The sequence below is a fragment of the Oryctolagus cuniculus genome, chromosome 2 (assembly GCF_964237555.1).
Source record: "Oryctolagus cuniculus chromosome 2, mOryCun1.1, whole genome shotgun sequence".
Classification (NCBI taxonomy): domain Eukaryota; kingdom Metazoa; phylum Chordata; class Mammalia; order Lagomorpha; family Leporidae; genus Oryctolagus; species Oryctolagus cuniculus.
Window position 1 is genome coordinate 149,987,073 of NC_091433.1, and position 27,650 is coordinate 150,014,722.

Here is a 27,650-nt window from a genome sequence, read left to right on the forward strand (position 1 = left end):
TGCCCAGATTGCTTGTTAGAGTACTAGCTTCCTGAGAGAAAGAGATACCCTAGCCAATTGCTCTGGTGAAGAGTGACCCCAGTACAGGGTATGTCATATCATTCACAACAAAACTCAAGAGGGCAGGCAACCTTGAGCATCTGACTAATTTATCATTATTTACCTACAAGGTACATTTAAAGATGATGCTAGACCAACTATTGCTCCCATAGTCCCAATAAATTGTGAATCTCTTAGCGCAGTGAGTTCCTTCAAGTGAAAGATAATCTCAAAGCAGAGTGGTGGTTGGTTCATCGTCTTTTACAAGTGAGGAAGGCAACAGGGGGAGGAAAGCACTCCTTCCTAAACTCTGCATCAAATCCAGTGGCTATTTCACAATCTAACTGGACACACTGCAGGGCCCTCAGTTTCCTGATTGGAGGGGTACCACTGCAAGGTCAAGAAGGGTTTTCAGCCTGTTCTTTGCTATGGCACATGAACTCCAGTCCTTCATTAAGAATCTCTTTCTCCTTTATTGCTTTGTGAATGCACTGCTGGTAACAGTTGAAGAGGTTGGTACATGGATCCTCAGAGCTGCCCTCCTTGAGGAAATTCTCAGCAAACCAGTGACTGAAGTACTGGTCATACTCACAGCTGCATGTCTGTACAAGCCTCCCCAATGCTGTTCAAGGCACTGGATGCCCAGAATCTCTTTTTAGTGTTGGTTACTTAACACAGGTCATCCATCCAACAACTTGGCCACTCTGTTCTTGGCTCTCCTCATTAACATTTTCTTTCTCTGGTTTGTAAAGTCAATTTATGATCCTACCAGATATCAGGCCAAAGTACTGGGAGTTATCCTTGGTTTTCACTAACATGTTCCATTCCACTCCTCATATCCAATTCATTAACAGGTTAGCTCCAACTTCCAATATAATCTTTCAGCATCTCTCAAATACCTTGAACCTTTCATTTAAAAAAATTATTTATTTATTTGAAAGGCAGAACTACAGAGAGGCAGAGGCAGAGAGACAGAGAGGAAGAGAGGGGTCTTCCATCCGCTGGTTCACTTCCCAGATGGCTGCAACAGCCAGAGCTGGGCCAATCTGAAGCCAGGAGCCAGGAACTTCTTCCAGGTCTCCCACACAAGTATAGGGGTCCAAGGACTTGGGCTGTCTTCTGCTTTCCCAGGCCACAGCAGAGATGTGGATTGGAAGTGGAGCAGCCAGGATTCAAACCAGCACTCATATGAGATGCTGGCACTGCAGGCATTGGCTTTATCTACTATGCCATAGCACTGACTGCAGAATCTTTGATTTTAATTAGTGGCTCCATAACCTCTTGTTTATTTATGTAAAAGCTTCACTGCCTAATGTTTCCACCCTTATCCCCATAAAGCCTTCTTTCCACTCTGCAGCAGGAATGGACTTTGAAAATATAAGTTTTATCAAACACTGTATAATTATCTACAAGGGCCCCCATGATCTGGTCCTTACCTACTTTTCCCATGTCATTCTATTTATAACTATGCTCTTCATTATTTTTTCAACACAGTGAGCCATTACAGTGGTTTCTCAACCTGTCATATCCTTCACTAATATGCTTTTATACTTATACCCTTCTTAGGATTCAGGTATAATCAAATGTTATCCAATCTGGAGACATTTTCTTGACGACATTATATAAAAAGGAACTTCTTTGTATCTATCTCCCAAAACTGCTTTCTACTCTTAATGGTACTTAGCATTACTTACACAATTTTTTCTTTTTTTAAAATTTTTTCTATTTTTGAAAGGCAGAGTGGGCAGTGAGAGAGAGAGAGAGAGACAGAGAGAAAGGTCTTCCTTTGCCATTGGTTCACCCTCCAATGGCCACTGCGGCCGGTCCGCTGCGGCCGGCACATCGTGCTGATCTGAAGCCAGGAGCCAGGTGCTTTTCCTGATCTCCCATGGCGTGCAGGGCCCAAGCACTTGGGCCATCCTCCACTGCACTCCCGGGCCACAGCAGAGAGCTGGCCTGGAAGAGGGGCAACCGGGACAGAATCCGGCGCCCCAACCGGGACTAGAACTCGGTGTGCCGGCGCCGCAAGGAGGAGGATTAGCCTATTGAGCCACAGCACCGGCCTACTTACACAATTTTTACAAATATTTGTACTTAAATATGTGTAGACTACATTAATATAAACATTGTAATGTTCAGTACATTAAAAATTTTTTCTTACTATTTATTTATTTATTTTGAAAAGTAGAGTTACAGACAGAGAGAGGGAGTTATAGAGAGCGATATCTTCCATCCTCTGGGTCACTTCCCAAATGACCAGAATGGTCAGAGCTGAGCCAATCTGAAGCCAGGAGCCAGGAGCTTCTTCTGAGTCTTCCATGTGGGTACAGTGGCCCAAGCACTCAGACCATCCTCTGCTGGTTTCCCTGGTGCATTAGCAGAGAGCTGGATCAGAAGTGGAGCAGCTGGGACTCGAACCAGTGCCAATATGGGATGCTGGCATTGCAGGCAGTAGGTTTACCTGCCATGCCACAGCACCGGCCCTAGGACATTAAATATCTTGTACATACAGCTCTATTGTTGAAGAAAATTGTATTGTTGTGGAGAAGTTAATAATATGTGTTGAATAAATGAAAAGTGGTTACAAAGATGAAATGAGAACTTGTATGTGAAGGGCTAGAGGAAAGGCTTGACATGAGATGAATCCTGTTACTCTCTTCCTCTTAAAGAGAAATATGTGGCTCTTAACATTAATTTTAGTTGTTAATTTTCTTACAAGACACCACAGTATTGAAAATGAAAAAAAAAAATACCAGTCCAAAGCTAGAATGTTTTGATTGATGTGCAAAATCTGTACTTCTAAGTATCTGACATTTTAGAAAATAATATACTAAGTTAGCCTTGAGGGTAGATCCTAGGCATTCTGAGGTGACATTCGCAGATGAAAACTAAACCAGAGTTTTTCTTGTATGCTAATTTTTTGTGAATGTCACTTAATGAGTCTAGAAATTGGCAATAAATAATGTAGATTCTGCTACCAAGGAGATCACAGTCTCTTGGGAGAGATGGGCACATTACCCACATTGAGAGTGTGGTGGGAGAAATACCTGCACGGAGAGTGGCCAAACGCTCAGGAGCACCTGGAAAACTTTCTACAAAAGATGAAGACTGATCTGTGTATTAACGATAAGCTAACCAATCAGACAGAGGAAGCTGGGGGAAAGGTGGCTAGATAAACTAGTATGCAAATATCATGTGTTCACAGAGTAGCACGGTGTGCTCAGTCTACGATAGCCAGGGTAATGTGGCTGGAGTATCACATAAAACCAGAGGCGGTAGAAGGTCTACCTGGGTCCCATTTCTGGCACATAGCTGCTAGTCAATTATCGTTCCTAGTTACTTTTCTCCCCTCTCTTTCAGTCTACTAAGAGGGGTACGCTTTGACTGAAGCACTTCCCATCCTGAACTCAATTAAGTTCCTGAGTGAAGAAATTAACCTCTTGTTTAGAGGATTTCCTTTCATCTTAATATTCTATTGCTTTAAACACTGAAGGCATCATTGCCTCTTGTCTGATGCCCAAAACACATTGTTTTAAGAAGTGCGTATGTCAAGTGTTTTTAGATAGCATAGATATAACTGCAAGTGCTTTTAGTGTATGTATATTGAATTTTATTTTGAGGAAATACCTAAAGAAATTATTGTTGGGCTTTTGTATACTCATTCCTTTATTTTAACACTTAATAAAAGTGTGTCCTGTTTTACAAGTGATCACATTGTTTGTAAAGCCCCAAGAATATTTAATTATATGTTCTAAATCAATTCTTATTATATAATGCTAGTGAAAAAGTCTCATATTTCATATTCTTAAATAACAGATTTTGGTTTTAAATTTACCACCGGAATCATTGTTTATATTTTAAATGATTTAATTCGCTTTAGTTGGTGTTTTTCACTTTTCAGGCAAAGTTTTATCTTTATAAAAGATTTTTTCATATCTGTGACTTCAGATTCTTCAATAGCTTCTGAATACTAGATTATAAAAATCTAGATTATAAAAATAATCTGAATACAAGATTATAAGAATCTTGGGAAGATTTTGGAGTCCAAAATTAAAACCCAGCACTTGCTGTGGAGTGGTGCTGATTATCATTTATGTATAGACTCATGATCAAGGACAGAATTAATGAATTATTTCTTAATTCAGGTATATGATATAGCGTGATAATGGTTTGTAAGTACATACAGTCAATTTAATAAGATGGTGGGTAGGTCAGCATTTCCCAATGACTGATTAGGTTTTGTGATGAACAGATGAACAGTGAGTATTCAGTTATATGACTCTCTATAATTAGTCAAACCTTTTCATCAATTAACTGTGGAAGGAAAAAAGAGTGGCAAGCCAGCATCATTTCATTGAAGAGTACAAAAGATTCCTCTTGAGAAATCTGACAGCCCAGCTGTGTATGTGTTTTTATCTCTATAATGGTTTTGAAAGCTGAATTTTGGAACTACAGTGGCACTTTAGCTTTGATTAAAAAATGAGGGGCTAGTCAAAGAAAACAGCATCAACAGCAAGAGATGGGAAACCAAAAGTGGGATGTATGTGTGTGGCTGAGATGAAAGACAGATTTGGCAACCTGCCTAGAAACCCAGGGTTTTCAGCCAGGCTGAGCATTTTGAGCCATTTTTGATTAAAAAAAAAAAAAAAGTAATGCTCCAATGGATAGCATTGGAAGATTCAAGAGGCTTTGGTGATTCAAGAACTAGAATCTCTGTTGACTTCCATCTAATTAGAGTCTGTGGTTTGTGTTTTGCTTCTATTGTCCACAAAAGGAGTTTTAATATATGCTTAATCTCTAAACTATTTTACATAGTCTCTCTGCTTCCTATTAAAACATTTATCTTTAATGCCCCAAGCATTTTATTTCACCCTCTAAATATATCATTTCAGAAGGTTTTTATCCTATTATAGACTATCTTTGGAAATGGTAATATACAGTAAATTTTCCCATTAGATATTTCTCTTTTGATCTCAAAATTCTGTTCTTCCTCCTAATTTATTTTTCCAATTAATGTAGTCCTTTGTCAAATGCTACCGTTGGTGGAGGTAAAATTGGAAGGGCACAGATAGCTAGCCATGGGGCACTTCTAATGTGTAGATTCTCACTATAGAGAAATCCCTACTATTTTGAACTCTTCTTCAGAATCCAACCATCTTTGTGTAAAATGTGGATATAGCATTCATCCTCACTAGTCATCTACATTTTAGAGAAATGAATGACATATTGTAATTGAGGTTTCAATTTAAAAATCTAAAAATCATAATTCCCCAAAGTATACTATAGGGAGTTTAGTCTTGGTGTTTGTCATAGGCTAAAAAGCTGGAGAGTCTGTTTGTCCTTGTTAAGCTCAGTTACTGTGAGGAACAGACACAGGGAAACTAATCACAGGGAACCATACAGAGTACTATAATAGACAGATGTGGTGTGTGACAGGATACTGACAGCTCACTTTCTTTCAGAGACTGGGCAAGGCTTCAAAGGAAAAGTTGCTGCCACTGGAGAGAAGAAAATGAGCAATAGCCTTACTGGAAAAGACAAGGATTTGGAGTCCAGCATTCCAGGCCAAGAAACAGGCTATGCAAGGCCATGGAGTTGTCAAAACTCTTTGTTCATTGCACACCTATAGTTAACAGTACAGCTCTAGAGAAAAGTAGTGGCCTAAAGTATTTTTCTTGTAGCCAGAAAATGAAAGTTCTCTGAAAGTCCAACAAATTATGTGTTAAGGATTTGGATCTTCCTTAATTGGGAAGTTCAGACTGACCTAGTGAAAATCTAGCAATGATAATATTTGTTTACAATTTCAGTTTTATAATTTTCTCACACATAGTACACATATAATTGTATTCTAATAAGTGAGACAAGTTATTGAGAAAATAGGATTTGAAATATAACCCCTTTATATAATAATCAATTCAAATATAAAATCAAATCAACCTTAGAGAAAGAATTGTTGGATAAACAAAATGTTACTCAATGATTTTTTAAAATGCCAATTATTATAAAGTGATTTTTCTATCAAACATTAAACCCCCCAAAAATTAAGAGCTGTATATAACTAGGGATATGTCTGTTTCTATTTATGCCAACATTGTCTAATCTGAATCAATGTAGTCCTAGAAATTTTACCATGTTTTATTCTCTAGTTTTTCTCCAACTTAGAAAGCTCAAAGACAATGTACTCTAAAAAACCTGTAATTTCCATATATTGAACTGAAGGCTAAACTTGAAATAAATTACAAGGAGTGGGAAAGTGTAGACATTGGTTTTTTTCTTTTATAATCCATGTATAATCCCTCATGTTCTCTTCCAGGTTCGTCACCCCTGGACAAGAAGCTCTGGAACAAGAGGGATGGAGATTCCAAGTAGGTAAAATTTGTTTTTGATATGCCATTTTTTTACTTTTATGATGCCACATGTATCCTTTCATAGTTTTCTGCACCAAGTGAAAGAAATTACATTTTCTCAATGGCCATCCTTCAGCTGAGTGGAGAGTGGGACCAGCCATGAAATTCAAGTCAGCAATACAACTGTGATGTTGAAACATTCTTACCTTGCTTTAGTCAAACATAAAAAAATACTCAGGCTATCCAGCTGTGCAGTACAGTCATTTGGAATATTCTTGTGACCAGCATCCAAAACCTGATTGTTTTGGAGTTCAGACATTTGTGGTAGATGGGTGAAAGACGTTAATAGGCTGGTGTCAGCTGAATGGATGCACACCTGCTTAGAGACATTCACTGTCCAGATAATTATTTCTCTACTAAATTCTGCCATTGCCTTCAGTTTGTCTTTTACTCTAAGGGCATTGGAAGTCCTCTCTGAAACTCACAGCTTAGGAGAATTTCTGCAAGGGGGGCATATACAGAATGGACTTCAGTGGTTAAGAGCTAGGCTATGTCTTTTTTTAAGATTCTTATTTCTTCCTACCTGCTCCTTGGAAATCAGAGTGAAGATGTTGATGCCTTATTTTCATATTCATCTGTATATCTATGCATATATTTACTTACCAGCATGGTTTCATGAAAGCAAATTTTTTTTTGTTTAGCTTTTTTTTTATCTTTTATTTAATGAATATAAATTTCCAAAGTACGACTCATGTGTTACAATGGCTTCCCCCCCATACCGTCCCTCCCACCCACAACCCTCCCCTTTCCCACTCCCTCTCCCCTTCCATTCACATCAAGATTCATTTTCGATTATCTTAATATACAGAAGATCAGCTTAGTATACCTTAAGTAAGTATTTCAACAGTTTGCTCCCACACAGAAACATAAAGTGAAAAATAATAGATGATTTTTTTTAAATGATGATGAAATCAGATCAGACCTATTGTCATGTTTAATCCCAGTGAGAGTCAAGTTGGGAATTGATAATTTCTTTTTTTTTTTTTTTTTTTTTACAGAAGATCAGTTTAGTGTACATTAAGTAAAGATTTCAATCGTTTGCACCCCCATAGAAACACAAAGTGAAATATACTGTTTGAGTACTCGTTATAGCATTAAGCCTCAGTGTACAGCACGTTAAGGACAGAGATCCTACATGAGGAGTAAGTGCACAGTGACTCCTGTTGTTGACTTTACCAATTGACACTCCTGTTTATGGCATCAGTAATCTCCCTATGCACCAGTCATGAGTTTCCAAGGCTATGGAAGCCCCTTGAGTTCTCCGACTCTTATCTTGTTTAGACACGGTCATAGTCAAAGTGGAGGTTCTCTCCTCCCTTCAGAGAAAGGCACCTCCCTCTTTGAATACCTGTTCTTTCCACTGGGATCTCACTCAAAGAGATCTTTTTGCCAGAGTGTCTTGGCTTTCATGAAAGCAAATTGATTAATAAACTGGAATCCAGTCTGAGACTCAAAAGAAATTGAATGTAATAGAGATTAAAATGTTTGAGTATGTATGTTTATGGTGTTTTGACACATTTGGTTCTTAGAGCAATCCTAGGAAGTTGGTCAGGTAGGGTCTAATCTTGGTATCACACATGAGGGAAATGAGATTAAATGTTATTGCTAAATTATCCTGAGGTGAGGAGCAGAGAGCCTGTGGGTTTCTTTCCTGTTACACCAAACTTCTTGTTTTATTTTCTCTTTATTTATTCATTCCTTCCCTCTATCTCTGTGTTCTCTCTTTCCAGCCTTTACTTTATCCCTTTTTAGTTCCCTGCCTCCATCTCAGTCTTCTTCTGCATTTGCTGCCTACTATGTCTCATTTGAATATCAGTGAGGACACTAACCTTAGCTACCAATGGCAGGTTGCCTTACTAGTCATAAATCAAGGGAAATGAAGTTTTCGGCAGAATGTATTGCCAATTTTGTTCCTTGGAGGAGATGTGATTACACATCAGGAAGGCAGATAGATACCAGGAGGCGAACAAAAACTTATAATGCATATTCATATTCAACTTTTTGACAAGGATTTTTTTACCTAAAATTTAGGACTCTGTTAAATGATGTAAAGCTCAAAAATGGAACATTTTAGAGGTTGAATTTATATAGTATTAATTTTCCCAAGTCACTTGTGCTACATAGATGAGATCCAGATGGTTAAAAGATTTCAAAAAGAAAACATATGCTAAAGTCTCAGGCTAGATATTTTGTCTGTTCTGTGTCTGTATCAACTCTGCCTCAACTATTGAAAATTTCCTACACATTTTGAATGACTCCCAAATACAAAATTTTTAAAAGACTCATTTATTTATTTGAAAGTAAAAGTTACACAGAGAGAGGGAGATACAGGGAGAGCTTCCATCTGCTGGTTCACTCCCTAGATGGTTGCAATGGTCAGAGCTGAGCTAGATCGAAGCCAGGATTCAAGAGCTTCATCTGGGTCTCCCACATGTATGGCAAGGACCCAAGCACTTGGACCTATTTCTGCTGCTTTTCCCAGGACAATAGCAGGGAGCTGGACTAGAAGTAGAGCAGCCAGGACATGAACAGATGCTGGCATCATAGATGGTGACTTTATCTGCTATGCCACCACTCTGGCCCTTGAATGCAAACTTTTAAAAGAATTCAAATTTTATTCAGTTTACTACTTACAATATTGTATTAATGAAGATAATATTATTTTTATGAAAATAAAAAACCTCAGTTTTCTCTCTGTGAGAGCCTCATCTCTTTCCTCTACGTTGTCCTGTGAAGATACTCCATTTTCAGATTGCTCTTATAAATATTAGGCTAAAACTGAACTGATGATCTTTTAAATGTTGAAAAAGCATGATGGACTTAAGTTTCTGCACTGGTTCATTGGTTAGTAAGAATTGAATGCTCCCTTCTAGTCCACTGCAAATTAAACAAAAGGATCTTCATTTTTCACAGGGAAATATACAGCATAGAGTAATTCAACAAGAAGAGATGTGAAGTAAAGTTTAAGAGTTTACCAAGATGTAGAAGGAATTGTCCTGCCTTCCATAATTTTCCTTCTACCTCTTATCCAACTGTGTGCATGGCTGTCTGTTCTCAGGTGGAGATCACTCTAATTTCACTCTCACCCGCTTATAGTTGTATTCCATCCCCTGCTTCTAGGTAACTGTTCAGCAGAAATCTATCTTACTCAGATGGAATACTCTAGAAAGTCACTATTTCTTTTATTCTGAGAAGGTGGAAGTTATGGTTTACTTTAGTGCAGTTGGGTTAGATTTAGTCAATTCTGGTAGAATATTCAGCACTGGGAATTATGGAATTTTCAAGCCTAAAAGTAAGTGGCTTAATTATTTGTTTTTATTGCACAACAGGTGATTTTTGTTGATTTTTTTACATAAAATCCATATTTTTTGACAAAAGCTTATGATTAGCCTCACCATCCCAATGAATATGTGACTCAGTTGTGTATTGGTCAAAAGGAAAGAGAACATGGAGAGGATCTAGCAGGTGCATTTCAGTTAGGATGTCTAGGTCCCACTTTCTTACTTCCATTGGTAGAATAGATTGCTTTAAGACTAATAAATTCTATATGACTGTGATTCCCTGACTTAAAAGGACTCATTTAATATATACTTTGTCAATATTAGACATTCTCAGGCAACTCTGAAAAATCCTATCATTAAGGCTATTAACAGTTGTGCTTTATACTCTGGAAATATGCTATTTCTTCAAGTTTTATAATAATTCCTCTTTCTCTTGATGTCATCTTTTAAAATTCTTCATTTTTCACTTTTCCTTTTTCCCTTTTCTCACAAGAAGTTCAAACCTGGAATAACACTTTTGTTTTTCACTGCTGTATTTGAAATTCCAAGAGAAGCAGTTTTATGCTTTCTGGTGTGACTACATGAATTTTCAGTGTATTGAAAACTGAAATGCAAAATGGTATTGACTAGTAAAATGCTCTTTCAGGGAAATCTCTCTTCTCCTAAAGAGTGAGCTCATGGAAAGGTAACCTTTTTGGAGGTAAAGAGCCACATTACCTCGTGCAACACAACTTATATTTATCTTGAGCTGAAAGACTGGTTCATTCCTAGAGTCAGCTCTTCAGACAGTGAGTGACAGTTAATGTCAGAAGTTCAAGAAAAGGCATAGTAAGATAACTTAGAGAAGGAAATTGCATCGCAGTTCAACCTTTACAGTATAAAAACTGGCATCTTATGTGTAGAATATTTCCAAGAAAGAAAGAAATTATTATGTTTTTTAATTCCTGCTTTTTTAAGATTTTTATTCAGTCACACAAGTTTCATGTGTTAAATATATACAGCTTTAGGAGCATAGTGACACTTCGCCCCCTTCCTCCCCTCCTGCTCACACTCCAATCCTTCCTCCTCCTCCCTCTCACAATCTCACTCCTAATTTTTACAAATATCTATTTTTAGTTAACCCTACATTAAATAAAAGAGTTCAACAAATAGTATGAAGAAATTTAAAAAAAAGACATTGTTCGCCAATGGAAGAGATGATCTTAAACTATGTTTCATTCCATTATTTACATTTCTGGTATTCTGTATCAGTTACCTCAGATCAGGGAAAACATAGGGTATCTGTCTTTTGGAACTGGCTTATTTCACCAAGTATAATAATTATATAAGTTTTATGTTAAATCTAACATTTTGAGTTTAATAGGAGTGTTAGAATTTGAACTACTTAATTAATGCCTATTCTCTTGTTATTCCCCATACTGAACCAGATACTTTAAGGATTCAAAAGAAGAAAAATATATTACTTGACCACAAGAGAAATAAGCAATATTAAGCCCTACCAGAAAGGAATTCAATGAAGAAGTCTAGAACAATATAAAGATGTCATTTATCAGCTAATATTCATAACATATTATTGAGCACATTAGTTGTACCAGTGTGGTTTAATTTACCCTTGAATAATATATTTTTATTTAGATTCACTAATATTATATTTTAATGAAAACTTTCATGTGGAAGATAATTTTTTATCTAAATCTATGTGGGTAATACATATATAAGTAAAGATAGAAAATATACTGAAATTCTGGAGAATTTAAAAATATGTTCAGTTTAGCAAGACTCACTTTGCATTGATAACATTACTTCATAATGGTAACAGTTATGTAAGAAAGGCATTTCCACCTTTACTAATTGGGACAATGAAGTTAACATAAAAAATACAGTCTTGTGTTGGGATTGAGGCTTAATCTTTCTAAATCCAAACTCATTGTCTTTCAATTCAATGACATTAGCACTTACCACATGACAGAGCAACAATTGTAAATAAAAACTGTGATTTATGGCAGTGATGGGTGTGGGAGGTTATGTCTGGCATTAAAGCTGGATTTCTAAGTGCCCAGCACACTAAATTATGCAGATTCAAAATAAGAATTAGATATAGACTTGATCCTACCTTAAAATTAGCAACGTATCATAAGAGCATTAGGAGAATTTCTCTATATAAATTTTGAAGTTGCAAAAAAATACCTGATTTGAAACACAAGGAATGTAAAATACTACTGAAACTAAAATAAGCTAAAAAAAAAGACAAGGGTTAAATTATTTTATATAGTTTGTATCCAATGACTCAAACTATTTTATCAAGTTCCAATTTGATGTCTATTCATTTAAGGAGCAAATTTTATCCCATTGTATAAAAGCAGAGAAAGATAATTTAAAAGAGATGGTAAAACCATCTGAATCTTCTTGTACTCCATTAGGGTTAGAATAACCCTTATTTTAGCAGGATAAGACATGAAATTAAAAGTAGTTTGTACAAAGAACAAATATTCTCTGTAGATCCTAATTTCTTTTGAAAGTTTGCAACTTACATGCACTGGATTTTTTTCCTAGTAGAATTGTTGCCATATACTTTAACTTTTGGGAGAGAGTAGACTTTTTTTTTAAGATTCACATTACTAGCTCAGGCCATAAATTACACATTGTTTTTCTCATTTATTAAAGTTAAAAGGTAGTTTAAAGTTGAAGCAATCTTAAAATTAGAAAGTAGTCAAGTAAATGAATGTATCCAGTGACTAATTCTCCTATCATATAGCTTTCACACAAAATAGAGAAAACAGTCATCTACCTTTATCACTTCAAGGATTCACACAGTGTCTTTACCAGGATATTTTGACATTATTATCATTATTGAATTTTGATAATAAAATTTCTTCTTTATTGAAGATTGTTCATGTATATGACACTATGCATCATATTAGAAATATTCTGTATTCAATAAGGTGCATACTGTTATTAGTATCCTATCTTACAGATGAGGAAGTAAAAACTTAGAAATCCTTAGCAACTTGCCCAAGGTCACCTACCAATATAAATTGTAATGAATCCTCTGTTTTTGCTTTTAAATTCTGTAACTTGTCTGATTTAGTATTTCAAATATCAAAAATTAAAGTACTCATTTGATATTTCTTATCTCATATATCACATTTGTTTTTGCTTTTCTCTGTTGCTACTTACATAAAGAAACCAAAAATTTCATGAATGCATATTTAATGTTAAGCCCTTTATATTTAACAAGCTAAACTTTCTGTGAAGACAGCTACAGAAAATAAATCTATGCCTTATTATACATAAACAGTATTTTAAAGTACTAATATGGAGTCTTTCAGTGTATCACAAAGACTATAGTGTATCCTGGTAGGATGTCTACCTATAATCTTATATTAAAAAATAGTTACTGAATGACTGTTTCCTCGGTTGGGATTTTTTCAGCTTTACCTGAAATGTAATGTATTGGAGTGAAATAGATATTCTGAGATTTGATGATTGTTTGTAGCCCTTGTCTCTTTCATTGAGGAACAGTGTTTTTTTTTTTTTTTTTTTCCTTCATTTGTTGAACTCTTTTACTTAGTGTAAGGTTAACTTTGCAATCATTAAGTAAACTCAAAATAGATCTTTTATAAAATTAAAAGTAGGAATGTGAGAGGGAAGAAGGAAGTAGGGTTGGAGTATGGGTGGGATGGAGAGTAGGGGAAAAGTATCACTATATCAAGTATATATGAAATACATGGGCCGGCGCCGCGGCTCACTAGGCTAATGGGTTCTAGTCCCGGTTGGGGTGCTGGATTCTGTCCCGGCTGCTCCTCTTCCAGTCCAGCTCTCTGCTGTGGCCCAGGAGTGCAGTGGAGGATGGCCCAGGTCCTTGGGCCCTGTACGCAAATGGGAGACCAGGAGGAAGCACCTGGCTCCTGGCTTCGGATCAGCGCAGCATGCCAGCTGCAATGTGCCAGCCATAGTGGCCACATGGGGGGTGAACCAACAGAAAAAGGAAGACCTTTCTCTCTGTCTCTCTGTCTCTCTCTCTGTCTCACTGTCTAACTCTACCTATCAAAAAAAAAAAAAAACCACAACAACAACCAAAAAACTGTATTTATGAAGAAATGAAAAACCTAACCTATTGTGTTTTAAATATATTGATTTTTTCATATGAAAAGCTATTGAGAAATGAGTTATTAGAGTTAATTCACATTCTTTGCAATGATTTTGGCCTTTCCTTCATGGTTAGAAAATGAGTGAGACAGCTCCCATCATTCTTACCCACGTTTAGGCAGGAGAAATGGGGGTCAGCAGTTATCCTTCCTTTGACAGATTTGAAAAGTTTTCTTCAAATTCCCCAGATGAAGTTGTTAATTTGAAAGCAAGAGATTATGATAACTGAAAACCCATTGTCACAACTTGTTTAGACCTAATCTGATTCATAACCCAGGGCTATACCAAAAACAATCAGGATTCTGTTAACCGGGAAGAAATGAGAGGATAGATTTCTGTTATGAATTTCTCTTATTAAGAATGATGTGTGGACGGTGCTGCAGCTCAATAGGCTAATCCTAGTTCTAGTCCTGGTCGGGGCTCCGGATTCTGTCCCGGTTGCCCCTCTTCCAGGCCAGCTCTCTGCTGTGGCCCGGGAGTGCAGTGGAGGATGGCCCAAGTGCTTGGGCCCTGCACCCCATGGGAAACCAGGAGAAGCACCTGGCTCCTGGCTTCGGATCAGCGCGATGCGCCGGCCACAGCGGCCATTGGAGGGTGAACCAATGGCAAAAAGGAAAACCTTTCTCTCTCTTTCTCTCTCTCTCTCTCTCAGTATCCACTCTGTCTGTCAAAAAAAAAAAAAAAAAAAAAAAAAAAAAAAAAAAAAAAAAGAATGATGTGAATATATTGCAGCAAAGAAGTACGGTAGTTTAGGGCTGGTGTTGTGGTGAAACTAATTAAGTACCTGCCTACGACATTGGCCCCCAGCACTGGTTGCTGGTTCACGTCCCAGCTGTTCCATTTCCTATCCAGCTCTCTGTTGATGAGCCTGGGAAACCAGTGCATAATAGCCCAAGAACTTGGGCCCCTGCACCCACATAGCAGACCTGGATAAAATTCCTGGCTTCTGACTCCTGACTCTTGGTTCTGTCCTGGCCCAATACTGGCCATTATGACCATTTGCAGAATGAACCTGTGGTTGGAAGACCTTTCTGTGTTGTGTCTCTCCTCCTCTATTACTCTGTTTTCAAATGAATAAATAAATTCTTTTTTTAAAAAATATGATAGCTTTTCATGCTTAAGATGAATCACAAAATATATGTTCTAGAAACCATAATATATTAATATTGTAAGGCTATTGTAGACAGATGCTTTTGAACTCCATAAACTTTGTGAAATGAATCAATCTCTCCATACCATAGTCTTTTCAGGAATAGAAGTACTTGCTTTGCAGAATACAGCTTGAGTCAGGTGAACAAATACGTATAGATGATACTATAGTTATGAAGCTATATTAAACTTTTTATAATTTTTACTTTATATATTCAGTGCAAAAGAATAAAAAACCCCTCTGGGTCCCATATCTCTGACCCAGCCTCATACTTGTGTCTTATTCAATATTCCTTTAAAGGAAAAAAAAAGTCTCCATATTTTGTTTCAACTTCAGAGAGGAATATTCATTTTAATTATTCATCTAAATATGAAAGATAGAAGAAGAGAAACACACATCATACTTCTTGTCTAAGTTCAACTTCAGTGTGTAAGTTTTTTATTTATAACACCTGAATGATGGCTCAAAAATCAACTTGAGTAATACATGCAAAGTGAATGTTGTAGGCAAAATACTATTATTAGCCAGGAACCAAACCATGCCATGTAAAATGGCAATGGAGGCCTCTCTACCTACTTCTGTGAGCAGTATTGAATTGAATACTGAATCTGAGCAAGTCTTCTTTCTAAAAATATTGGGTAATGATGCTCTTAATTCAAGCATTTTAAGTTAGTATCTAGAAAGGTGTTTTTTTTAAACCCCATTTAACAAACTCTTTATAATGGAAGCAAGGGCATGTGCCAGCTTTTCTGATCAAAATAGAAGCTGTAGAAAAATTCTGGATGATATTGGGGGATTTACACACATTCTGATCGTGGCATCTGTACCATTTTGTAGTGGGCGGTTTTGTAATGTGTTAGACTTGCCTTAATGTTCTGGTGAGACATAAGGGATTGACCTATAAACTAGAAAGAGTTACAGATGACTGATGCCTCTGTGTATCTGTGTGTGTTTTTAGGCCTGGTAAAAATCTCTGCCTAGGGCTAGTTAACAATGTGTTACTTAAAGAGCATTACAAAGACCTGCATGTGTTCAGATCAAGAGTTTAGATTCTAACCCCTGCAGATTTGGATGTTTTGTGGTTTGAAAGAAGCTCTCTGGCTATATGCCAGGTTTTTGTTTTGATAAATTCTTGTTGTTCTGGAAAAGTTGCAAAATGTCTATAAATTCTACCTATCTTCTCAGCAGGAAAAAGAAAGGAATCAGAGACTGAAGAGATACAGGGCAGTAGTTAATGACGGAAGTAAAATGCAGCCTATCATTCTAATGTTATGTACAAAATGTTTTATTAGCATGTTGGGTAAATATACCTCAACCAGCTAAAGGGCACAGTACAATCTTTAGCTCAGAGCCTTAACTCATCACGCACCATTCTTATTCCTTTTCTGAAATGTGTCTTTTGTGTACCTTATTCCTCAAAATTAGGGTAGATCTGCTATATAAAGTGCGTAATATCAGTGAAGGACAAAATGTATATTAATGTTAGGACTACCTGCAGAGACAGATGAAACTCCCACTAAAAAAACTGACTTGGGTATTAGAACAGATTATACCACAAACCAAAACCTAAAGAGTTTATAGAGGTTCATTATTTATACCATTGAAGTATCAGGGAAGAGCAGGGAAACCCTCTTAAGCAGGTCCGGAATGATTTGAGCCAGCAGGGAATGGAAATACTCTTGGTTTTTACTGTGAGAAGGACCTTGCAAGGGCTGAATCACCCAGTTGTGGAAAAGGAGAGAACACTGGGCCATATTGACTTCCTAGATGTTGGGCACAGGGGAAAGAAGGTCTAAGACTTAAACACCATCAGAAAACACTATAAAAACAAATGGAATCAAATACCTCATTACATAATATAAACATGGGAAAAGTTGATCCTTTTCCTTAATGGCAATGAATGATAATTAAGTAAATAGGTAAATATAGTCAATTCTCATTTGTTGTAGTTACTTATTTTTTTATTTTTTTAACTTTTATTTAATGAATATAAATTTCCAAAGTACAGAATATGGATTACAATGGCTTCCCCCCCATAACGTCCCTCCTACCCGCAACCCTCCCCTTATCCACTTCCTCTCCCCTTCCATTCACATCAAGATTCATTTTCGATTCTCTTTATATACAGAAGATCAGTTTAGCATACATTAAGTAAAGATTTCAACAGTTTGCTCCCACACAGAAGCATAAAGTGAAAAATACTGTTTGAGTACTAGTTATAGAATTAAATCTCAATGTACATACAGCACACTAAGGACAGAGATCCTACATGAGGAGTAAGTGCACAGTGACTCCTGTTGTTGACTTAACAATTTGACACTCTTGTTTATGGCATCATTAATCACCCTAGGCTCTTGTCATGAGCTGCCAAGGCTATGGAAGCCCCCTGAGTTCACTGATTCTGATCATCTTTAGACAAGGCCATGGTCAAAGTGGAAGTTCTCTCCTCCCTTCAGAGAAAGGTACCTCCTTCTTTGATGACCCATTCTTTCCACTGGGATCTCACTCCTGGAGATCTTTCATTTAGGTTTTTTTTTTCCCCCAGAGTGTCTTGGCTTTCCATGCCTGAAAACATCAGTGTAAGTATTGAACTATTGCTCCTAGGGGAAATATGGGTTGAATTCCTGCAAGATTACAGTTATAATATTTCCATCAACTGCAAAGTACATACATTTTAAGTGTGTGTTTATTTGAAGACACATTCTTTCATACACTGCTAATTTATGAATGTTGAACTCATGGCGAGTAGCACTTTAAGTCATGTGTGAGTGAAGCTTATCTCACTTGTGCATGTTTTCCATGAAGCATATCCTAGCCTTCCTTCCTGTACTTAGAAGCACAGGACAGCACTTCCACACTATACTTTGCAGCCATTTTAAACAGCAAAATCACCGACCAAATATGACAGTGTGAGAATGCTGCACACTACACAGACCACAGGAAGGATGTGTGCACTGACAGATGAAACAAGAAGAGACCATTGCTACTTGATTTGATCTCCTCTGGGAACATGCATATCAAGCAACACATTTTTCACTGCTCAGTCCATTTCCACAAATGACTACAAATGTGCACCAATATTTATCTTTAAAGATTTATTATTTTTTTGAAAGAGTTACACAGAGAAGGAGAGGCAGAGAGAGAAAGGCCTTCCTTCTGCTGGTTTGCTCCCCAGATGGCCACAATGGCCAGAGCTGCGCAGATCTGAAGCCAGAAGCCAGAAGCCAGAAGCCAGGAGCTTCCTCCAGGTCTCCCACATAGGTGCAGGAGCCCAAGGACTTGAGCCAACTTCTACTGCTATCCCAGGCCATAGCAGAGAGCTGGATCAGAAATGGAGCAGCCAGGACTTAAGCTGGCGCCCATGTGGGAGGCCAGTACTGCAGGTGGCGGCTTTACCTGCTGTGCCACAGTGCTGGGCTCCCCAAATAGTTTGAGGTTTACAAATATGTTTATCTACTAGGAAAATTTGTAAATATGTAATCTTGAATTATGAGGGATTACTGTTGTTAAATAAATACATTTTTAATTGAACCACTTTGGAGAAAGTACTTGTGTTTTCTCTTCCTCCCAGTTTGTTGTTGTTTTTACTTCCTTTAAAATTTTCTCTAAGCAAAATGGAGATTGCACCATTTTAAACACGTGGGAGAAAAGTTGTTTAGTTGCTAAATCCCTTAAAACCACTAAAATCTTCCTGTAAGTGCTTTGTTATTTATTCTTTGATAGGATATGTTATTGATCTTGAGTGAAAATAGAATGTAGCAGTTAAAGCTTATGATCAAGAATTAGAAACTTTAGATTTAAACCACAAACATTAATGATCAGGAATGTGGTTTATTTAAGCTATTCAACCTCTTTGCTATTCAGTTTTTGTAAAATGGAAATGATGGCATCAACAACATAGTGCTCTTGTGAGGATTAATTGACTTACATTAATGCACAGTATAAACTTGTTCTAGCACAGAATGTCAACATTTTCAAGCTATCTGTTTAAGAAGTACATTATATTTTCATTTTCTTGGTGCAATTATTTGTAGTATTTCCTATCACTATCAAAATGCCCTGATTTGAACAAATGATTTTGTGATCACTTTGCAGTATCAGTTAACTATAAAGCTTTTTATAAGTTTTATGGGAATGGTGCTGTAGTCAACTATTCAATAGTTTTTTTACCATGACATAGAGAAGGCAACTGTGTAATACATTGTAACACTGGGATTAAATAATTTGTGCTGAAACAATATTTTAATTCATTATTCCAATTTGGATTTTATTTTCTTGTCACACTTCCAAAGTCAAAGCACAAGGGAACTATGATTGTCGTGGACAAACTGGGCTAAATAGCTACTGAAAGGAAATACATTTGCTATGATCAGCGTGTTCATTTACTTCTTTTGTTTTAATTTTTATTTTTTTGACAGGCAGAGTGGACAATGAGAGAGAGAGACAGAGAGAAAGGTCTTCCTTTGCTGTTGGTTAACCCTCCAATGGCTGCCGCGGCCGGCGTGCTGCGGCCTGCGCACCGCGCTGATCCGATGGCAGGAGCCAGGTACTTCTCCTGGTCTCCCATGGGGTGCAGGGCCCAAGCACTTGGGCCATCCTCCACTGCACTCCCGGGCCACAGCAGAGAGCTGGCCTGGAAGAGGGGCAACTGGGACAAAATCTGCCTCCCCGACCGGGACTAGAACCCGGTGTGCTGGCGCCGCAAGGCGGAGGATTAGCCTAGTGAGCCGCGGCGCTGGCCGTGTTCATTTACTTCTGCCAATATTTAGAACTTGATCAATATTGAAAGTTGCTTGTTACATTTCAATCCAATGCAACCATTTTGTAGTTATTCCTTCTCAAAAGAGGTAGAATTTGATACCAGGAGATCTTGTAGTCGATAGAGTTAAGATGTTTTGTATGGTTTCTATTTAGGGTAATTAAAGTGTTATTAGCCAAGGCTGGCAAAGACACTGCAAGCAATCAATTGACATATCTGTTTCAGAGATGAAATTTTCAGTTTTTGTTGAACACTTTTCTTGTTCTATCTGAGCCAGTGACTTTAGAGACGGCATAGTGACCTCAAGACACAAAATCCTCAGGGCACTGTACAGGAAGGTCTTCTTTTGGGGATATATGTTTTGCTTTAATGGAAACTTGACATTTTGGAACCTTTGGCTATGACAGTTTCTTATCACTTCTAGAAAATGATTGCATAGCAAAAAGAAAACAGAAAAATGTATTTTTCAATTAAATAAAAATATTGGTCTCAGAAAAGTGAATTATTTTTCTTCAACCTAGTAAATGACAGGATTTCTGAAACGAAAACCAGCAGAAGCAATAAGCTGAATATATATCTATATATATGCACATGTGTGTATATATATATGCACATATATATAATGGGATTCTATATATCAGATAAAAGAAACAGTTCATAAGTTTACATTCTAACTGATAGTTTTAAGATGATGAGAGAAATTGTGGATACAATGAGCCAGCTAAATCATTGGACAAACCTGGTGCATTATGATGCCTTTATCAATATTTATATATAATTTTTGATAAAGTAGGCTTTAATAATAGCTTTTAAATAAAAAATGTCTACTAACCTTATGGAAGGGGTTCCTTTGGAGGGCAAGAATCTTTACTGGAAAGAGAAGAAATTGAAGTTTACCTGTAGTACATCATGTATTTGTTAAGTATCCTGACATGCATATTTACAAAGCACATCTTTGGAGCTTAGATGAGGATCCCTATAGAGCTAGTGCTAAAAGCATCAAAGGTCCCTATAGGGTTAGTGCTAAAAACATGGAGGACATGGCACAGGTGGTTGCCCCCTCTGATATTTCCAAGAGAATATTTGGAGGCTCATTTTGGAAATTTTGAAATTCGTACTCTTGAGAAATTCGTACTCCTTTCCTTTTCCTATCTTGTGGTCTCTCTCTCGTGCCCCCTAATGGCAAAACCTAATCACAATCCAACTAGAAAGTGAGTCTGAAATGTGATTCACCCAGTCCCATGCCCAGAATCACAGAGTAAAGCAGACACATTTGCCACGACGAAACATTGATAATTAATTGACACTGTTTTTAACTTATGTTTTCAGGATTGAATAAGATGATGTATACAAAGTATTATCTCTAGAATATGGAATACACTTAATAAATGATAGCTAAATATAAGTAAATCTATTTCTTAGTAACCAACTATGATATGAAGTATCTGAGTAACTTCTTTTTTTTTTTTTTTTTTTTTTTTTGACAGGCAGAGTAGATAGTGAGAGAGAGAGAAAGGTCTTCCTTTTTGCCGTTGGTTCACCCTCCAATGGCTGCCGCAGCCGGCGCATCGCGCCGATCTGAAGCCAGGAGCCAGGTGCCTTTCCTGGTCTCCCATGGGGTGCAGGGCCCAAGCACCTGGGCCATCCTCCACTGCACTCCCTGGCCACAACAGAGAACTGGCCTGGAAGAGGGGCAACCGGGACAGAATCCGGCGCCCCAACTGGGACTAGAACCCGGTGTGCCAGCGCCGCAAGGCGGAGGATTAGCCTATTGAGCCGCGGCGCCGGCCAATAATTTTCATAAACATAGGAATATAGGACATGATATTTTATTGCATGGAATTTGGCATCTAATATCTGAAGGAGTACTTAACCAATCTTAAGACATTTAATTTATAAGTACATAATCTTCATCCAAAAAAATCCTTTGGTTTATGCAGATACTAAGTCGATTTATAAAAAGTATGTTTTGGTAAAGTTTGAATAATATTTTTATTTTTGTAAATTATCTTTTTTAAGAATTAAACAACAATTTTATTCTTCTATCTTTTAAGTAGATTATTTGAGATGAACTGAATACTTGGTATAGTAATTTTTAAAAAAATTTGCAGTGACATAATTTCAGTTTTATTTTATAATCACAATTTTAACTCTCTACCAAATAAATAATTTAATAAGAAGTAAATGGAAAAACCACTGTTTCTTAAAAGTATGGAAAGGGGCTGTAATCAATGATCAAATCTCAGAATGTCAATTTTGCCATAAGTATTGCATTTTTGTGCTCTGTATTTTACCACAAATCAGGGAAAATATGTGAAATTTCTCTTTTGGGGACTGGCTTATTTCACTAAGCATAATAGTTTAGATTTGTATTCATTTTTTTTTCCAAAAGCCAGGATTTCATTCCTTTTTATGACTGAGTGGTATTCCATAGCATAAATACATCACCCTATCTTTATCCAATCATTAGTTGATGGACATCCGGTTCAAATCTATATCTTAGCTCTTGTGAATTGACCTGAAATAAACATGAGAGTACAAATAGCTCATATGGTTATTTCATCTCATTTAGTTACATTCTCAGAGTGGGAATGCCGGATCATATGGTAGATCTATTTTCAGATTCTCTGTGCTGTCTTCCATAAAGGCTGTACTAGTTTATATTCACACGAGCAGTGTATCATGGTACCTTTTCCCCCACATCCTCACCAGGATCTATTGTTTCTTGATTTTTCAATAATAGCCAATCTAGGGTGAGATGAATCTTCATTGTGGTTTCTATTTGCATTGCCGTGATGGCTAGTGGTCCTAAGCATTTTTTCATGTATCTTTTGGTCATTTGAATTTCATCCTTTGAAAAACATCTGTTCATTTCTTTTGTCCATTTCTTGACTGAATCACTTGTTTTGTTGTGGGATTTCATGAATTCTTTATAGGTTCTAGCTGTTAATCCTTACAAATATTTTCTCCTTTTCTGTCAGTTGCCTCTTAACTTTGTTAAGTGATTCCTTTGCAGGTCAGAAGCTTCTTATCTTTATGTAATCCCATTTGTCTATTTTTGCTTTAATTGTGTGTGCTTTTGGGGTCTTCTGCAAGAAGTCTTTGCCTATGCCAATGACTTGCATAGTTTCCTCAATGTGTTCCTCTAGTAATTTGATGGTATCTCGTTTTAAATTTAGATCCTTGATGCTCCTCCTGCTCTGTACCATAAGTATCACTCTTAAGGGTTATTCTTAATGTCCTCTTTACTCAATTTATCTCATAATCTGCTTCCTGGATGATTAAATTTGTAATTGGTGGTCTCAGATGTATTCTGAGAAAGTATGTGCTAAGATGGGGGGCTGGGAACTCTATCACTCCTAACTGTGTTTGAAATTAAGTTTTCCTCAGCTGATTATTGGTGGTGTATAGTTACTGATGACGATGTGGGTAAAATTAGCCAGTAAATGAATAGTAAATTGGGATAATACTCTGTAAGAAAGGAACTGTGATGTTTCAGGAATTTTAGAAATATGAGGAGAATAGTAAATATAAATGGAGTAGAATTTAGTGGATTTTCTGCATTCATTTGAGTATTTGCAATAAATTAGGAAAATCTGTGAAGCATTAATCTTTAATTAAAAACTGTGTAATTGAGAACATAGCTTATCTAACATCTGCTTCAGATAGGTAGGGAGAGCTAAGGATCAAGCCCAGGACCTAAATGTAAGAGTAATTGGGTTCAAAAATATAAAACTCCAACAAAAGCCAATCTGATATGCTAAGATCAGAATCTTGATTTAGAAAAAAAATGGCCATGATATATGGAATGAGGGTTATCTAAGTTGATTCCCTTGAAAATGTTAAATCCTACTGTCTGTTTAATTCTTCCACTTTTTATTCCCTACCAACAGCTTGGAGACGAGGTAGAGGTCCACTTGTTCTCTTTTTCACATACACACACACACACACACACACGTATACTCCAAAACTAAACAAAAATTTTAAAATGTATCTGTCTTTTAGGAGTGTGTCTTTATATATATTTCTTTATTATTAACTAAAGTATGTAACAAAAAAACACAGCTGAGACATTCTGCATGTGCTTTAGGAAAGAAAGTACTACACCCAAAGGTGTTACCAGATATAGCCAGTACATACTTGTGAGATTGGATATTGAAAGTGCTTTGATCAAAGTTTGACTGAAAGACAATTTATCAATTAGGGAGCATTTTCTTAGGCATAAAGATTTAATTTCCTAATAAGAGCCTCTGTAAATGTTAAAAACTCTACTAGCAAGGATTTAGAAGCATGGAAAAGTGGTGACTGACAGTAAAAGAAGTTGAGATGCCATCATTGATGGGCTAGAGAAAGAAGTATCTGCATTATGAAGAAATTTTTTATCAAAATAGAAAGGCATTCAAAAAAGTAATCCTTTTACTTGTACTATCAAAAACAAACCTGTAGTGGATGATTAAGTATTTGAATGAACTTAATCCAATTAAAAATATTTCCTTCTCCAAGGTAACTGAACCAGTTTCTAGTTTTTGCATATAGTATATATAGAATATATATGTGTATATATATAGAATATATATTTATGTATATATATAGAATATATATATGTTTGTATATATATATATATGTGTGTGTGTGTGTGTATATATATATATATAATGTTTTAAATTCTTATTTTGAATCCCTAAACCCCACTGTTACTGCATTAGGAAATAAGGTCTTAAGTTTTTTTTTAAGATTTATTTATTTGGAATTCAGAGTTATACAGAGAGAGAAAGAGGAGGCAGAGAGAGAAAGAGAGAGAGAGAGGTCTTTGATCCGCTGGTTCATTCCCTAATTGGCTGCAACAGCCAGAGCTGTGCCAATCCAAATCCAGGATCCAGGAGCTTCTTCTGGGTCTCCCACATGGATGGAGGGGCCCAAGGACTTGAGCCATCTTTTACTGCTTCCCAGGCCATAGCAGAGAGCTGGATCTGAAGTAGAGCAGCTGGGACTCGAACCAGCGCCATATGGTATGCCAGCACTGCAGGCAGTGGCTCTACTGGCTGCGCCACAGCGCTGGCCCCATATAAAATATATTGATCAAAGGGTCCAGGTTCTCAGTAGGAAGTACATAGCAACACTGCAGTAGCTATACACAGCAATGGCTTCCTCTGGTCCTTGGCCTAATAAAGTTTTAGAGATACTCCCCAATATATATGCATAAAGTAAAGGGAAATCTCTAAATGTTCAAAGATTCTTGGATACAAGGTCCATGTTAATATTGTTACTTAGAAGACTGATGTGACATTATGACTCTCAATTAGAGCAGGGGATTACAGAGTGGAGTAATGAACAAACAAAGTCCTAGCAGGTATTGTTTCTCTGTTCTCTGAATGTATAATGAATATGGGCATATTTAATAGTTTCTCGGCCTTACATGGGATCCTTGGTCTTTGGAACAGAAATTGCTCTAGTAGCAAAGATCAAGTGAAATTTCTCCCCTGCTGTCCTTTTCTCCCAAGAAAGACAAGAGAAATAATAATAATAATAAAAACAGTAAATTGGCATAAGAAGATGGCAGAAATTAGTACCATTCCTAGAGACCTAAAGGGTTCAGGTCTGGTGCTGCTCATCAGAACTCTGTTTAATTTACCACTTTAATCTTTGAATAAAGTTAATGGATTCTGGAGAGTGGTTGTAGATTTCCACAAATCAATTGGCTAGTGGCCCTAATTGTAGTCCCCATGTAAGATATGCTTTCATCAAACATAGTAACATAGTTATCAGTATGTAATATGCTACCTCTGACTTGATGAATCCAGTTTTGCTTTCTTATCAGAAAAGAGAATCATAAGTTAGTGACATTCACTTGGAATGGAGAATATCCCTTCATAGGTTTTCCAAAAAACTATAACTCAATCTCTCTGTTTCAAAATAGACACTAAAGAGGCATTGTGCTCTCCTGTTACCCTGTAGAACAACCCATGGATTCAGTATATCACCGTTTCAAGTGGAATGATCAATAAGTGGTTTCCATTTTGCAAGTCTTCATAAAACACACAGTTCTTCAAAGAATGGATGATAAACCTAATAAGGCTCCCTTGGCCAGTCATCAAGAGCATCCTGGAATGTCCTATCCCAAGTGAAGGACATTATTTCATATTTTACTTCAAATCACAACAAGGAAAGCATAATGTCTTGTGGCCTCTTCTATAATGCAGGGAGAAAATTCACATCAAGAACTATTGTCCCAAAGTTTCCTTGGTTGCATAAAATGAAATCACTTTGATAAGGCCAGATTTGTGATGCAATAGCCTGGCTTCATGGGAAAAAAGACCAAACAGACATGATAATATTGATAGTGTCAGCGATGGGAAAAGAGGTCAAGATTGGCTTTTTTTTTCCAAAATAAAAACCAAAACTTAAAGATTTATTTATTTGATTGAAACTTGAAATTACAGAGATACAGGACAGACACAGAGAGAAAAAGAAGTCTTCTGTCTGCTGGTTCAATCCCCAAATGTCTACAATATCCAGGATTGAGCCAAATGAAGCTAGGAGCTTCACCTGAGTCTTGCATTGGGGTGGCAGAGTGTCAAGCACTTGGGCCATCTTCTGCTGCTTTTCTCTGGCCATTAGCAGGGGCTGCATCTGAAGTTGAGCAACCAGGACACAAACCAAGGTCCAGAAGGTGGTGACTTTACTCACCATTTCACAAATGCCAGACCCATTTAAAGTGAGCTTATAACTGAAAGAATCACAACACAGACAATGCCATGTACAGAAGAGAATCATAGTCTTGCTAGGGATGAAATTCCTGATCTGGGTCCATCAAGAGGCCTGGCATTCACAGCTGTCTGTTACAAATTGTGTTTGTCAGAACTACCAATTCATAATGCCAGTTGGATCCAGGAAAAATCCATTATAAAATAAAAGTGATACATTTGGGATTGAACATGTCCAATATAACATAGTTACATGAATACGTAGCACAGATTGCCATGTGTCCAGCCCCACATCACTGTAGGATTTCTCCCTCGGATTACAAAGGATGTGAGAAGGCGATATCTGTGCTCCAGTCATATAGAGGTTACAGTTCTCAAAGGAGGAACACTCCTATCTAGGACTCCATTAGTCCCCACAGTGAGGGGAAGGAATCATGAGGGTAGTATTTATATATCAAATAAAACTTGCACTCAGAATACATAGTGTAAATAAAAACAGCCCACTTTATAAAAATTTAGGAGACCTGAACATGCAATTTGAAAATGAAAATATGTGGATAACAAGCACATGAAACAATGCTCAAATCACTAATCAACAGGAAAATTCAAAATATAACCCTGCTAAAGTGTGTTACACACTAATTCAATCTGTCAAAATTCAAGAAAATCTGCCTATACCAAGTGCTGTTGAGAAGGTGGAGTGGCTGACATTGACATTTACTGCTAGTGGGAACGGAAAATGGTATAAATATTCCAGTTCAGTTTGTTAGTTTCTTAAAATATAATCACACACAGTTCATATGATTTCCCATTCTGCTTTTAAGTGGCTCTCCAATTGAAATTAAAATGTATTTTCACACACTTACCATACATGAAAGTTCAGAGTAGTTTCATTTGCAAATCCAAAAACCTGAATATCTGGATGTCCATCAGTAAGTGAATGGATAAGTAGGGAAATGTGGTCTATTTGTGTAATAGGATACCACTCTGCAACAATAAAGAACCAACCATTGATCCAGGCGAAACCATGCAAGTTCAAAGTCATTATGCTAAATGAAAGAAACCATGCAAAAAAGATATAAACTGCATTTACAGAAGCTTCATTACTTACAATGCATTTGCATCCCCATAAACTCATCCTAAGTTGAAGTGCACTTTATA

At 36.9% G+C, this 27,650-nt stretch overlaps 1 pseudogene; it reads right to left on the bottom strand.

The window, feature by feature from the left end:
• Positions 1-437: 437 nt before the first annotated feature.
• On the bottom strand, positions 438-27,534 carry LOC100341762 (TP53-regulated inhibitor of apoptosis 1 pseudogene; annotated as a pseudogene).
• Between the last annotated feature and the right edge of the window lie 116 nt (positions 27,535-27,650).